Raw genomic sequence first — 14,825 nt, 5'->3', positions numbered from 1 at the left:
GTACTCAATGGCATAGAACTTGGTTGAGTAATATTCATCATTGGAGGAGGACCAGAGATAGGAATTGGATTGGATATTGCAAGCCAAGGTTGTGCATTAGCCTGTGTGACTTGAACAGGCTGTTGTGTCTGTTGTGGAGTTGAGCCTTGCATCATTGGTGGTGCAACCCCAAATGTGAAGGAATGCCCTGTGACTAGCAGAGGTACCACTAGACTCTAACAGTTTTATCAAAAGCTGATGTAGCAAGGCGCCTTGAATTTGGACAAAATCGCACATTAGTAATCAAGCAATTGTTTAATTTCATGGTATCCATGTTCCACAAAACAGCCTTTTTGTCGTGACCAGCAGTAGCAAGAAGCTTGCCATCCGATGAGAAATGACACGATATGACTTTACTAGTGCTTGCTTGAAGAGAAGTAACCTCTGAAAATGAAAAACCATACCCAGTTGGGCTTCTTTTATTGCAACTAAATAGTGGTTCGCGTTGGTCTGCTTCCTCATGTGACAGAAAAGATTCAACATTGTCATCCAATGACCCATCTTCTGCAGACCGATCCATCTCAGCCAGTTGATTTGAGGAAGTAGCTAGAGTTCCAGTACCATCTGCTCCATATAGAATTAAAGTCTTTGAAGAGTTGCCACTGTATTGCAATGCACCAGCAATAGACATAACATCACCTGGTGTTTGAGTAGAAGGAGTAGATGGAGTAGAGTTTGGCCCAGCACTGTTTCCAATCCCTATGCTATTTGCTGGGCCAGAAGAGGATGCAGGTTTGCTCCACTACTTTGAAAATATCAAGCATATGTAAGCTCCATGGATGGATACTTTGCATGGCCCGGAAAGATGTCAATGATCCCATTTTCACAAAATCAAGTCGAGGCCAGGTTATTTCTGAGCATGGAACTCTATCAGGCCATGAGAGTGTACATAGAATGGGCAATCTCATATCACGCCAACCTAGCTGAGCTAAAACATATGAATCCCGTGTTTCTACCATGGAATGAATTATGGACTGTGGATGAATGACACTCCTCTCTTAGGTATCGGTAGGCAAGTCTATGCCCCAAATGTTGAGGGCCATCCAAGTGGGAGCAATCAAGTGGCCAGTAATCACAATGGAAGCAGTGCAACTGGCAAAAAGAATGGAATGGCTGATGGAGAGTGCTGGCTCAGGGAGAGTGATACATGGAAAACGCCTTCCTTAAGTGAACTACCTCAAGAACGAACCGTTGAGGTATCACATCGAGCAAAGTGACAGAATTGTTTTGAAACGTCTGGTAACCTTAGCAATTTTGATTCTCAAGGATCTGGAACCAGCAGGACCAACGTGCCAGTTGGTACAAATGTGGGGCATGGGTGGCAAACTGGGGCTTATGGTTATTTTTAGCCAGCATGTTCAGGGCAAGTGAATACTATCAGCGAGTTTACACAAGACCCTCCAGATGTTTTAGTTAACAGAGGCTCAAGAAATGGGGTACCCAGCTGGGTAGCGAAAAGTGGAGCTAGAGAATTGGTTTCTCCTGCAGTTGAAAGTTGGGATGTAGCTAAGGGGCCATTGTCCAGTGCAGGCACCTCTATGGTTCACTTGTTCGATGGTTCTTTCCCTGATGGGGCATGTAGTGGAGGATCAAGGATAAGCTCTGGAACTTTGTCAATAGACAACAGTAAGGGTAAAGGGTGCCTAGTGGATCATCCAGGAAGAGAGCTGCAAGTATCTTATACTGCCGTAGGCAATCACAATAGCTCCGCTGTGGCTGATAGTCATCATGCAAGGCAAGCTCTTGAAAATAAGCATGGTTTGGATTCCTCACTTTTTGCTTACCCATCACCCCCCTGTTTGAAGCTGATGGAGGAGAAGGTGCCATTCGAATTGGGAGCCTTGCATGTGATTCTGTGGATTATCTGGAGACTAGCAGATTTGATCTTGTGCATGGTGGAAGAAGTTCTTGTAAAAGAAGGATGTCTGCACCAGGTCTTTCATCGGATACATCAGTGTTTCGAGCTTTAGAATCAGGCAGAGCTCCTAGTTGGGCAGGAGCTAGTACTGAAAACAGGTCTGGACAGGTTGCAGCAGTCCGCGGGATTCCGGGCTCATTTGAGAGAGTGTTGAATCCCCTTAATGGCAAGTCTGGACAGGTTTCAATAGTCCGTGGGATTCCGGGCTCATTTGAGAGAGTGTTGAATCCCCTTAATGGCAGGTCTGGATAGGGTGCAGCAGTCCGTGGGATTCCAGGCTCATTTGAGAGAGTGCTGAATCCCCTTGATGGCAGTGGCCAGGCTACTGCAAATTCAAGTACTATTGGAGCTAGTACTGAAAACAGGTTTGGACAGGCTACAACAGTCCGTGGAATTCTGGGCTCATTTGAGAGAGTGTTGAATCCCCTTAATGGCAGGCCTGGACAGGCTTCAATAGTCCATGGGATTCTGGGAACATTTGAGAGAGTGCTGAATCCCCTTAACGGTAGGTCTGGACAGGCTGCAGCAGTCCGATGGGATTCCTGGCTCATTTGAGAGAGTGTTGAATCCCCTTGATGGCAGTGGCTAGGCTACTGCAAATCCAAGTACTATTGGAGCTAGCACTGAAAATGGGTCTGGGCTGTTACAACTACATATATCATCTCTCACTTGACTTGGGTCTCACCTATATATATGCTAACTCTATATCAATATGAATCATTCTTTGGGAGCATGTCTTGTGTATCTCTCTCGTACTCTCTCTCACTCTCAACATGGTATCAGAGCTATGGATGCGTAGCAACAACAAGGAAGCAGGTCCAGGTCCATAGCTCTCATCGTGCTCTCGAATCCTATCAAAACCGCTTGTCAATCGGAGTTTTGGATCAAAAGTTATGACAGTTCAGGATTCAAGACAACAATTCTGCTTGAATCTGCGATTCTTTATTTAAAACTGTAATTCTAATTACAATTCGTTAATCCCCAATTATAGTTTGTTAATCGCTCATCTTCGTTAATGATGTTGATTACGACAAGCAAACATCTTGCTATTTTTATCGATGTTTTATTATCCTTCACGTTCTTTGCTCGACCGAAATAGTACTTTTCTTATATACGTCATCTCGTCTTGCACGTTACGCCTCTCTATTTCAGGCTTTCTTTTTAGTCACTCAATATTTTTCGTCGTTCTTACGTGCATCTCCCTATTTTGATTGTCATGCATCTCAACTACGCTCGTCTTGATCATGGTTTGCAGATTCTGCGATCTCATCTTATTTGTTTTCTCTCGACATACAAGCATGGCCAATTGCATAATTGTTAACAGATATCCGTCTAGCCAACGTTCCGTTCCCTTCTTCCAAGGACAAGGCTTTCCTGGGTGGAAAGCAAAGATGATGCTAATTCTTGAAGGTGACGAATTATTTGATATTGTTTTGGGCGACCTCTCTTGCCCAGTTCAACCTATTGATGTGATGAATAACAATTTTGTGATTACTGATGGTCCATTATTTGAACAATGGAAAATTAATCATACTGATTGGATTCGTCGTGACAAAACGGCTCGTCGTTATATATTGTCTGCACTTCCTGACTCACTTATGTTGGATGTCTTTCATCTGGAAACCTCTCATGTTGTTTGGGAGTATCTTATCTCAACGTTTGAGAAGAAATCAGTCACTGAAATTTTATATCTCCAAACTTGTTTGAAGAATCTTCAATATAAGGTTGGTACTTCTATGCACTCTCATATCGAGGCTTCTAAAGATATTATCAATCAGCTTGGTGCTGCCGGCACTCCTATTGCTAAAAATCAGATTGTTACTCAACTTCTTCATACCATCAAAGATCCTTTATATTACAATATCATCACTATTTTATCTAACAAGGATGATATCCACTTTGACAAAGCATGCATATCTCTTATTGAATATTCTCAACGTCATGAGCATCATTTGGAAAAATCTGATGCTGTTTTGGTCACTCGCAAACAAAGGGATTTTGATGCTACTTTTGTTGCTCGCAAGCGTCCCGCTTCACGTTTTCAGCAGGGTGGACGCCCTAATCAAGGTTGTAAATCTTCTTGTCTTGCTTATCCTAACAAACATTGTTCTTATTGTGATAAGAAAGGCCATGTGGCTTCTAATTTCTGGGCACGTCAATATGATGAGGAGCATGGAGTTACTACAAAGCAACCTCGCTCGTCCAAAAGTTTTTCTCCTTGTGATTATTGTGCACATAAAGATCATCCATCTCGTCGTTGTTATAAACACAGATATGATGAAGAACGTTCTCGAGCTTATATTGTTCAAAAAACTACAACTGATGATGATCATACTCATCAGGAGCTCAATTTTGTCCATCATGATATCTCTCCAGAAAAGATACTTCATGATCATGATGGTTCTCTATTCACCGTTGATTCAGGTGCCACTGGAAACCTGACATACCAATCGTAGTGGCTTCACAATTATCATTCTCTTCCTATCAAGAAGTTTGTTTACCTTGCGGATGATACGACTTGTCAAGTCAAAGGAGTGGGTGATTTATATCTAGGGAGACTGTTTCATCCACTAGAATATTAAGAGGAGTTGTTCATGTTCCAGATTTGCAAAGAAATCTTATTTCTGTTGCTCGTCTAGTTGATCTTGGTTTGTTTGTTGGCTTTGATCATAATCAATGGCGTATAGAGAAAGATGGGCATACTATAGCAGTGGCTCCTCGACATGGTAATCTATTTGAGCTATCATTGAATGATATAGTTGCAAATGTTGTTACTGCCCCTAGAGATGTAGATTGCAAATTATGGCATCAACGATTTGCACACTCCGATTTTGCCAAAATTCTTGCTCTTCATCGTCATGGTCTTATGCAAGGTACGGATCTTAAATCTCATCCACGTTTAGAAATATGTGAGTACTGTGTAGTTGGAAAACACCATCGTTCACCTTTCCACACTTCTACTTCATCACATTCCTGTGCTCTCTTGGATTTGGTTCATACCGATATTTGCGGTCCTTTTCCTGCCTCAAAGTCTCAATATCGATATTTTATAACTTTCATTGATGATTTCTCACAGTACACACATGTCTATCTTCTTCGACATAAGTTTGAGACTTTATCTATATTTAAACAATACAAGATAAGTGTGGAGCTTCAAACTGGATTCTCTATAAAGACACTTCGCAGTGACAATGGTGGTGTATCCAATCTATTTGATGACTTCTGTAAGGATCAAGGTATTCATCATGAGTTTACAGTTCCTTATTCTCCTCAGCAAAATGGTGTTGCTGAGTGCAAAAATCGCACTATTCTTAATGCTATACGTTGCATGCTTATACACTCTGGTTTGTCTCGAAAGTCTTGGACTGAAGCACTTATAACAGCTGTTTTTATTCAAAATCATCTTCCAACTACTGCACCTGCTGGTAAAATTCCTATAACAATTTGGACAGGGAAGACACCTTCAGTCTCTCACTTTCGCACATTTGGCTGCATTGCTTATATTCATGTGCCCAAGGACACTCGACATAAGTTGGATCCTCCAGGTTTGAAGGTTATTTTTCTTGGTTATTCAGATCGTTCCAAAGGTTACAGATTTTATGATCCTTCTTCTCAAAAGGTTATCATTAGTCGTAAGAAGACTATGGGTGGCACATGGTCGTCAGATGTTTCAGATGATACACAGTCTTTGCTTAGTGCATTTCCTTACTTGCTTTGTGATTCTACTAATTCTGATGATCATAAACCTCCTTCACCTCCAAATAAGATTGATGAAAATTTGGAGATCTATGTCGATCTTCCTATTGAGATAGAGCATGGATTCTATTCTATTGAATATGGTGCCTTTGATGATGCTATGTCTGTCCAAGAGGATCCAATATCGTATATGGAAGCTATCAATTCGTCTCAAACGGATCAATGGCAAGAAACTATGCAAGCTGAGTACGATTCTTTAATCTCCAAAGGTACATGGATTCTTACTGAACTCCCCCCAAATCGTGTTCCTATCAAATGTAAATGGGTTTATAAAACCAAGACCAAAGCTGATGGCTCGTTTGATAAGTTCAAAGCACGACTTGTTGCAAAAGGTTATTCACAGATTGCAGGAGTAGATTATCAAGAAACATTTTCTCCCATTGTGCGCTCCACAACTGTTTGTATGATTTTGGCTTTTGCAACACTATTTGATCTAGAAATTCACCAAACGGATGTTAAAACGGCTTTTCTCAATGGAGATCTTGAAGAAGAAATCTATATGGAGCAACCTGAAGGTTTTATGATTGCAGGAAAGAAGCATCTTGTATGCGAGCTTCATCATGCATTATATGGATTGAAGCAAGCCTCTCGTGCTTGGCATATTAAGATTGATCAGTTCCTCACATCTAAAGGTTTTGTTGCATGTTTTGCTGACCCAAATATTTACATCAAAAGGGAGGATAAATATTTTATTATTCTTTCTCTATATGTTGATGATACTATTTTTGTGTCAAATAATATTGCTTTCTTGGATGCTATGAAGAAGCTTTTATCGACTGCATTTGAAATGGTGGATCTTGGTGAGATACATTCTTGTTTGGGTATTCAAGTTCAACGACACCGACAACAAGGCATTCTTCTTCTTCGCCAGACAAAGTTTATTAATGATATTATTAAGAAGTTTGGGTTGACAAATGCGCACTCTACCAACACTCCCATTCTTTCAAGCTCTACCAAGGGTATATCTACAAAACGCAATGAAAAATCAACCATTCATCAACCTTTTGCTAATCTTGTTGGTTGTCTTCAATTTATTGGTTTAATCATAAGACCATATATTTTATTTGCAGCTAACTTTTTGGGACAGTATCTTTCTTCCCCTTCCACTATTCATTGGAGTGCTGCAAAACGTATTCTTAAGTACCTCAAGGGTACTAAGGAATTTGGTCTTATTTATCGTCGTCGAAAGGATTCTTCTTTATCTTCTTCAACTTCTCTTGACCTTATTGGATATACAGACGCTAATTGGACAAGTTCACACTTATCCATGCGATCTACAAGTGGGAATTCTTTATTTGTAAATGGATGTTTGGTTTCTTGGCCCAGCAAGAAACAACGATGTGTTGCGATTTCTACAACTGAAGTCGAATATGTTGCTGCATCATTAGCAGCTCGCGAGCTAGTTTGGCTTCGACAACTACTTGCAGATTTGGGACATCCTTCATCATCTAGTACCCCTCTTCGATGCGATAACCAAAGTGCTATTAGTCTTACCAAAGACTATATGCAACATAGTAAATCAAAGCATATTGCTATTCATTATCATTATGTTTAACATGAAGTCAAGAAAGGTTCCATTATGGTGGAGCATTGTCCCAGTGATCAAATGGTTGCAGACATCTTCACAAAAGCTCTTAGTGAAGCTCGCTTTAGCTCATTAAGACATGCACTTGGTATTGTTCCATGTTCTTGTCTCACTGATTGAGGCATGTATCATTGTATTCAAGAAAACTTTATAGTAAATCATTTTTGTATCGTAGGTATGTGTAGGGGCTCGGGTTTTTCCCTTGTTCTCCCCAAGGGTTTTTTCACTCGCAGCCAGAGACCTTTGTTTGAGTGGGGATGTTACAACTATATATATCATCTCTCACTTGACTTGGGTCTCACCTATATATATACTAACTCTATATCAATATGAATCATTCTTTGGGAGCATTTCTTGTGTATCTCTCTCGTACTCTCTCTCTCTCTCAACATGGGCAGGTTGTAGTAGTCCGTGGGATTCGGGGCTCATTTGAGAGAGTGCTGAATCCCCTTAATGGCAAGTTTGGACAGGTTGGAATTGTCCCTGGGATTCCAGGCTCATTTGAGAAAGTGCTGAATCCCCTTGATGGCAGTGGCTAGGCTACTGCAAATCCAAGTACTGTTTTCCATTCTAGTGGATCATTATCTCATCTTTCAGCTTCAATCCCTAGCAGCCGCAGCTCTGATGGGGGGAGCACAACTATGCCACCACCATCTACCTTGGCTGCCCATTTGGCCACATTTGGATCATACTCCAATAGATTTGATTAGCAATATGGCTATCATGGACAGCATGATTATGCTTACAAGCATTCCTTTATGCAGCAACATAGTTCTTATGCAAGTCATGATCATGGACATGTAAATGGTAGTTCATACAGCCTTGGTCAATAACATGCATATGGAGATTCTTATGCAATGCAGGAGCAGCAAGCAAGTGATTATGACTGACATCATGCCGATATTTATGCTCGTGGACTTGCCAATCATCATACTTATGGTCTGCCTAGGATGCAAGGACACTATTGTAGTCATGTTGGACAGTCATCATGCAATCTTGGGCATCATGTTTATGGGCAACAATATGGCCAAGGTTTTGGTAGTAGGAAACAACAAATAGATGTATTTGGGCAGTAACATGAGCATTTTTGTGACACGCATTCTCATAGAGATTATGGATAGCATGACCAATGCTATGGGATCAATGATCAAAGGCAGCATGCTTATGACGATTATGCATGTGATGCGCAGCAGGGCTATTATCAACATATGCAGTATGGATAGCATGAATATCATTATGAGCAGCAGCCACATTGGTATGACCATCCATATGGACAGCATGAGCATTTTGGTCATGAGCATGGACAGCCATCTGCTGTACATGAGCAGCAAGATGACTATGAGCAGCATGTCAAAACTATTATTGAGTTGACCGATGGTGATGAGCATGTGTGTAAATTGCTATCTAAGGCTAAACGCATTAGACACCTTACTAGTGATACGATACGGGAATTGCATGCTGCGGGCTTATGCTATCGATGTGCTAAGCCAATATCTTGTAATGATCAAGCCATATGTAGGGCAAATAGTGCCAAAATACTCTTAGTATTAGAGTATTATGATGCGAAGGATGGAGAAAATCTTGTTGAAGACCATTTTGGTATGGGTCCACAACAAGAACCTCAGTTCAAGAAAGCAGATCATGGGCAGCATGTGAATTTGGATGATCATGACCCCATGCAGGAGCCCCGTCAGCCCACAGACCTGCAGTTTAAATGCTTGGACATCACTAAGAATGCACAGTCCATGAATATGCAGCACTTAGGGGTTGATGCACTCCATGCAATGGTGACTTCAGCCTCATATGCTTCAGTCGTACAAAGCATAGTGATGCTTGAGAGGCTTATGGAAGAGCTAGAGAATACCACCATGCTCATCATGCTTCCAGCTATACTTGACTTTGACCTTATGAAAGGTGATCCAATGCATGGCAGTGATACCACTTTCCCTTTTGACCCGGGTGGCTACAGGCTGACCTTGACCCTTTGCATAGACTAGTACTACTCTTGAATATTAGGCAATCTTTTACTGGGTCTATGCCAAGAATCTCCCCCCATCTTTTGCCACTTGTAATGCTGTACAGAGTAGTACTCTATAGCTCACTACTTGGCTATACCAATAAGTTTGATCTTTGTTTTTGAGGACAAAAACTTCATTTTGAGTGGGGACGGATTGTAATGGAGGGGAAATACTTAGGTCAAGTTGACCTAAGTATAAAAGGTGTAAGGGACACTGCATAGGCACTATTTGATGAATACACATTTGTCCTTTCACCTTCTTCACCTTCTTCCCTGTCCTTCCATGGCTGCTAGCTATTTCTCTCTCCTCCTCTTGCCTTTCTCTCTCTACTTCTAGTCTTTCTCTCTCCTCGTCACCCTCTTTCTCTCTCTTCTTCTTACCTTTCTCTCTCCTCTCCCTCTTCTTCTCTAGTCCTTCTCTCTCTCTTTCCTCTTAGTTAGGACAGTTAGGTCTCCTTCATTACAGGTTTTGACTGCAAAACACGTGCACCAAAGCCACTGGTATGGAGATTGCACTTTCCAATAACCAAACAATAAGAACCAAGGAAAAGATAATGCCACATTTTTGAAGCATTGAAGGAGAAGCCTTATACTTTGAACATATACTTGAATCCCCAACATGACTTTGTGATTCAAAGGACTGCCACTTTGTTATTGTAAGCTAGGCAGGCGGTCCTTCTGTCACCACACCTCAATTGAGTAGGGTGAAAAATATGCTAAAACCCACCCCACATGCTCATCTCAAAGTCATTGGATTTTGTGAAAAGTACATAGAATTAAAAAAAGTAATTTCTTAATATGTGATAATCCATTGTGGAGGCAAAAATTTTCCTCAGAAGATATATAAAAGAACAACTCCCCATTTTAGTTCTTGATACAACACCCTTATGGTGTTATAGTGATTATTACTTGAGAGCACTATTTCTTGCTCTCCACATTCAAATTTGAATGATTGAATGGAATACAGTGAAGAGAGACAAAATTCGAGATCATCAACCTTTGCTTCTCATTTTTCTTCTATGTCACCTTTGTATTATATGCCTTCATGTATGCGCAACATTCAAGACATAAATTCCTACCTTTATGTATGGTGTAATTAGTTGACCACAATACTATTGATAACACTTAAGTTACAAACTCACATAAATGCAGCAAATAGAGTTTCCTTCTAATGAAGACAGCTGATGAATGACTTGTCTAGAGCTCTTTAATGAGCATGTAGAAAAACAATAAGAAGTTTAGACTTCTAGATGGTTAAGTGTACCTGGTCAAATTGTAAGTTTAGGCTACTAAAAAGTAAGTGCACCTGGTCAAACCTGATTAAGTAAAATGCCAAAAGGTATAAATTTACAATGACTGATAAGTAATAAGCAAAGTTGTGCCCCCCTACAAATGAATCCTTACAATGAAAAATCAAAAGCATAAGCCAGGAGTTCATATTTCAATGGCAAACTGAACAAGAATAACCTTTGAGGTTACTTGAATATTAAAAATGCAACAATAGAAGCCACTTCTTTTGAAATTTATATTCCAAAATATTATCATAAATTGAAACAATGAGAATGAAGCAACAAACTATGAGAATTGAAACAGTGAGAATGAAGCAACATAGAAAACAAATGTGTAAATAGGTATAAAAAAAGGAGGACTAGGAGCTCTATTTACCCCCCTAAGATAACTAGGGTAGGAGTTCAAACACATGATTTGCTAGTGGGGTCACCATTTCAAAATTCCATCAAAGCAAAGTGCATGATGTTGACAAACCACTTCTTCAGTTCACACACTTCATTTAGGGTTTCACACTAATAGCCCCAAAAAGGGTTAGTGTCTACATTTTGGCCGTTTTCTTAGTGGGCACCTACACAATGGTGTGCCACCCTAGATAGCTTATACCTATAAATAGGTAGTCACTTCATTCATTCTTTTAACACTCTCATCACTCTTCAGTCATTCTTCAGCCCTCTTCCTCCGTCTCATCAAACACCCTTCCCTTCTCTCACCAGCCCCTTCTATTGGCCTCGCACCCCTTCAATAGGACATTGCGATTCATGGCTCATTGTGGCTACCTTCACCCTTCCTCTTCTACTTCAAGCATGCTATTCTAGCATTAGGCCTTGCATTTGGAGCATTTTCCACCTAGCATCACCATCATCTACTTGGTTTCAACAGCCTTCTCCATCAGGCTCCACTTTCTGCTGCATTTTTTCAGTGTGGAGATCTTCTCCTTGCTTGTCGTCATCATATGCAACTTGGCATCAACATCATAACCTCTAAGGATAGTCCACATCACCAAGCTTGAGTGATTTCATCACTCATCTATCACATGGGCTACTCTGGGATCTGCGTTTTTGCAGCCTGGCTTCTCCTCCATCACCTGGCATCACTTGTCTATCACAAGGGCTGCTTGGACCTACGTTTTTGCAGTTTCATTTGTCCTCCATCGCTTGGTGTGACTCGTCTATCATAGAGGCTGTTGGGACTTGAATTTTTGCAACTCGACTCATCTTCCATTATCTAGCGTCATCATTATCCACCTTTCATGAGCATCAGGGCTGCTCTCCCTACATTTGACAGCTGTGACACTCTAGGATCTACATTTTGCTGCACAAGTTAGTCCTCAACATTAGAGGACTATGGTTCGCTCCCTCAAAAACTGGTGATCATTTTCCACATCTTCGACGACATTAGAGGACTGCGGTTTGCCACTCCCTGGATAGCTGCCTTTCACGTTCCAGTGACTAATTTGATCTCCCACTGCCCAAAGGACTACATTTTGTACCCTTTAGTGTGCAAATTCCCAACAGTACTACCACCTAATTGAAACAAGCAATGCAGTAATATTTTGAGCTTCGTCTCTATTGTATTATCTTTTCTTCTCATAGCATCATTCAATGCATCATCACCATGTTCTTCTTATATTTTTGACCTTGGGTTGCATCATCCAACGCACATGCTTGGTCTTGGAGCCATATTTTTTTTTGTGGTAATCTGATCGTTCTATTCATGTACTAGATATCATGCATGCATGCATGCTCTCTCTCTCTCTCTCTCTCTCTCTCTCTCCCTCTAAAGTGAGAGCAGGGCTATGAAGCTTACTAATGTTTTATGGACGTGTCTACAGACCTGCTTCTCTGCAGCCAGTAGCCTTGTATGCATAAAACAAGTTTTAAAGAAAACAAAACAACAAATTATTGTATACACAATGAGTTGACCACCTTTTCACCAAAAAACTGCCCCTCTCCCCCCACATTCCCTTTTTGAAAATGTTTTGAGATTGTGGGTAGTTACTAGCTGCATACTCTACACTATCACATTATAGCGCATAAAAGGGCCAATACAATGCTACCAATCTTCCATGTTTTAAAAAAAAAGTTATAATCAATGACAAGCCAAAATAGAGAGAAAAAAATGGCAAACAAGAACTAACTAGAAGCTACATTTCAAACGATCCACCAAGCACAAAGCCAGAAGTGTCAAGAAAAGTGTAACTTTTTAGGTTGGCACCTATCGTTCCTTCACGGGTTGTAACCCTATGGGCCCCTATACAAAGAGTAGACAATATAATGTAAATGTGTCTTCAATACTAGTGCTCCACAACATCCATTATTGGGTCCAAAGGGGGATGGGTGCCTCAACACTCTCCCACAAGGTCTTAAAGACTCCATAGAGTTGGGATCTACAACCCAAATCGCACTCGACACATGCAAGTGATCATGATTATTCGTTTTAGAGAAATAAGTGCCCATCTCAACAATGAATCTAGCTTGCCAAAAAGTGATTACTAGGAACTTGTTTTTAGGTAATAGCCCATAAAAAATAGTTCCTATAAAATACCTTAAAACTCACTATTTTTAATGTGTGTATAGTATATGTAGTAATGGCAGAAATATTGTCTCGTATTGAAGAGGTTATGGGTTCACCATATTTATCCTCCCTCTATATATGTTTGCACAAGGTTTCCTACATCCATTTCCATTAATTAGGCTTTCAAATATTCTGCTAATGTCTCAAATGTTAACTACTCACCCCCATGAAATAAATCTTGAGTCTTATGAAGCATACTTATGCTGGTGTGGCAAACATGCTAACCAGTATTTAGACCTTTTCAAAATCAAACAAAGGAATAACTACTTGAAGTTGAAGCATAATTTTATTGGAACAGTGTTAAAAGATACCATATGCATCACAACACCAAGTCCTAACATCCTTTAGCTTTTGAGGCCCATGTTAGAGGATGTGTCACATGCCAAATAGTTGAGTTAAAAAAGTGGAGCATTAGGTTGCCTTCATGCAAGTGATGATTTGCTTTAACAAATGTGTGAATAGGTATGAAAAAGGGAGGACTAGGAGCTCTTTTTACCCCCTAAGATGATTGGGGTAGGAGTTCAAACACATGATTCATTGGTGGGGTCACCATGTCAAAATGCCATCAAAGAAAAGTGTATGATGTTGAGAAACCACTTCTTCAGTTCACACACTTCATTTAGGGTTTCACACTACTAGCCCTAAAAAGGGTTAGTGTCCACATTTTGGCCATTGTTTTAGTGGGCACCCCCACAATGGTGCGCCACCCTAGATAGCTTATACCTATAAATAGGTAGTCACTTCATTCATTCTTCTAACACTCTCATCACTCTTCAGTCATTCTTCAGCCCTCTTCCTCCGTCATCAAACACCCTTTCCTTCTCTCACCAACCCCTTCCCTTGGCCTTGCACCCCTTTAGTAGGACATTGCAGTTCATGGCTCATTGTGGCTGCCTTCACCCTTTCTCTTCTCCTTCAAGCACACTATTCCAGCATCAGGCCTTCCGTTTGGAGCATCTTCCACCTAGCATCACCATCATCTGCTTGGTATCAACACCCTTCTCCATCAGGCTCCACTTTCTGCTGCATTTTTTCAGTGTGGAGATCTTCTCCTTGCTTGGTGTCATCATCTCCAGCTAGGCATCAACATCATAACCTATAGGGATAGTCCACATTACCAACCGTTGTCAAGCATTTTTCTGAACACTGAAAACCCCTAGTCAAATTGTAGTTAGGTTTGATTTTTGCTAGCTTAGTTGTTTGTGTGACAATTTGTTTTGTTGTTTCGTAGTTGGATTTCTTGTGTTTGTTTAAGCCTAGGATTTTCTTCTATCATTTTGTTTGAATTGTTGAGTGTGGAACTTGCTAGCCTTGGTCGAGCTTGGTATTTTTTTGAACAAGATGAAGCTTGTGTTTGTCAATAGCTATCAAACATTTTGGAGAAGGTATGTTTTCTTATCAATACTTTTGCACATCACAAGGGATAATGGGTTCACGAGCACTTCACGTTGCACTTGTTGATACACTGCACTCGAGGGTCATCTCCTGTTCTTATCAAATACTTCCATGCCATGGGTTGGGATTATGCACATTTTGCACCATCATTGAGCACTAGCACGGCATGAGGTCCGCTACAACTATATGTAGTAAATTTTAGATGCACGCGCACATGAGAGAGCACGCACATTTCTTGCACGCACCATTTG

General features: G+C 40.7%; 1 pseudogene; it reads right to left on the bottom strand.

The window, feature by feature from the left end:
• Nucleotides 1-208: 208 nt before the first annotated feature.
• LOC148036089 (transcriptional corepressor LEUNIG pseudogene) lies at nt 209-670 on the bottom strand (annotated as a pseudogene).
• Nucleotides 671-14,825: the final 14,155 nt, after the last annotated feature.

This window comes from Lygodium microphyllum, chromosome 5 (genome assembly GCF_053477565.2).
Source record: "Lygodium microphyllum isolate KBCC chromosome 5, Lygodium_microphyllum_v1.1.10, whole genome shotgun sequence".
Taxonomy (NCBI): domain Eukaryota; kingdom Viridiplantae; phylum Streptophyta; class Polypodiopsida; order Schizaeales; family Lygodiaceae; genus Lygodium; species Lygodium microphyllum.
The sequence above is the reverse complement of the archived record's forward strand: the minus strand, read 5'-3'. Positions and strand labels throughout refer to the sequence as shown.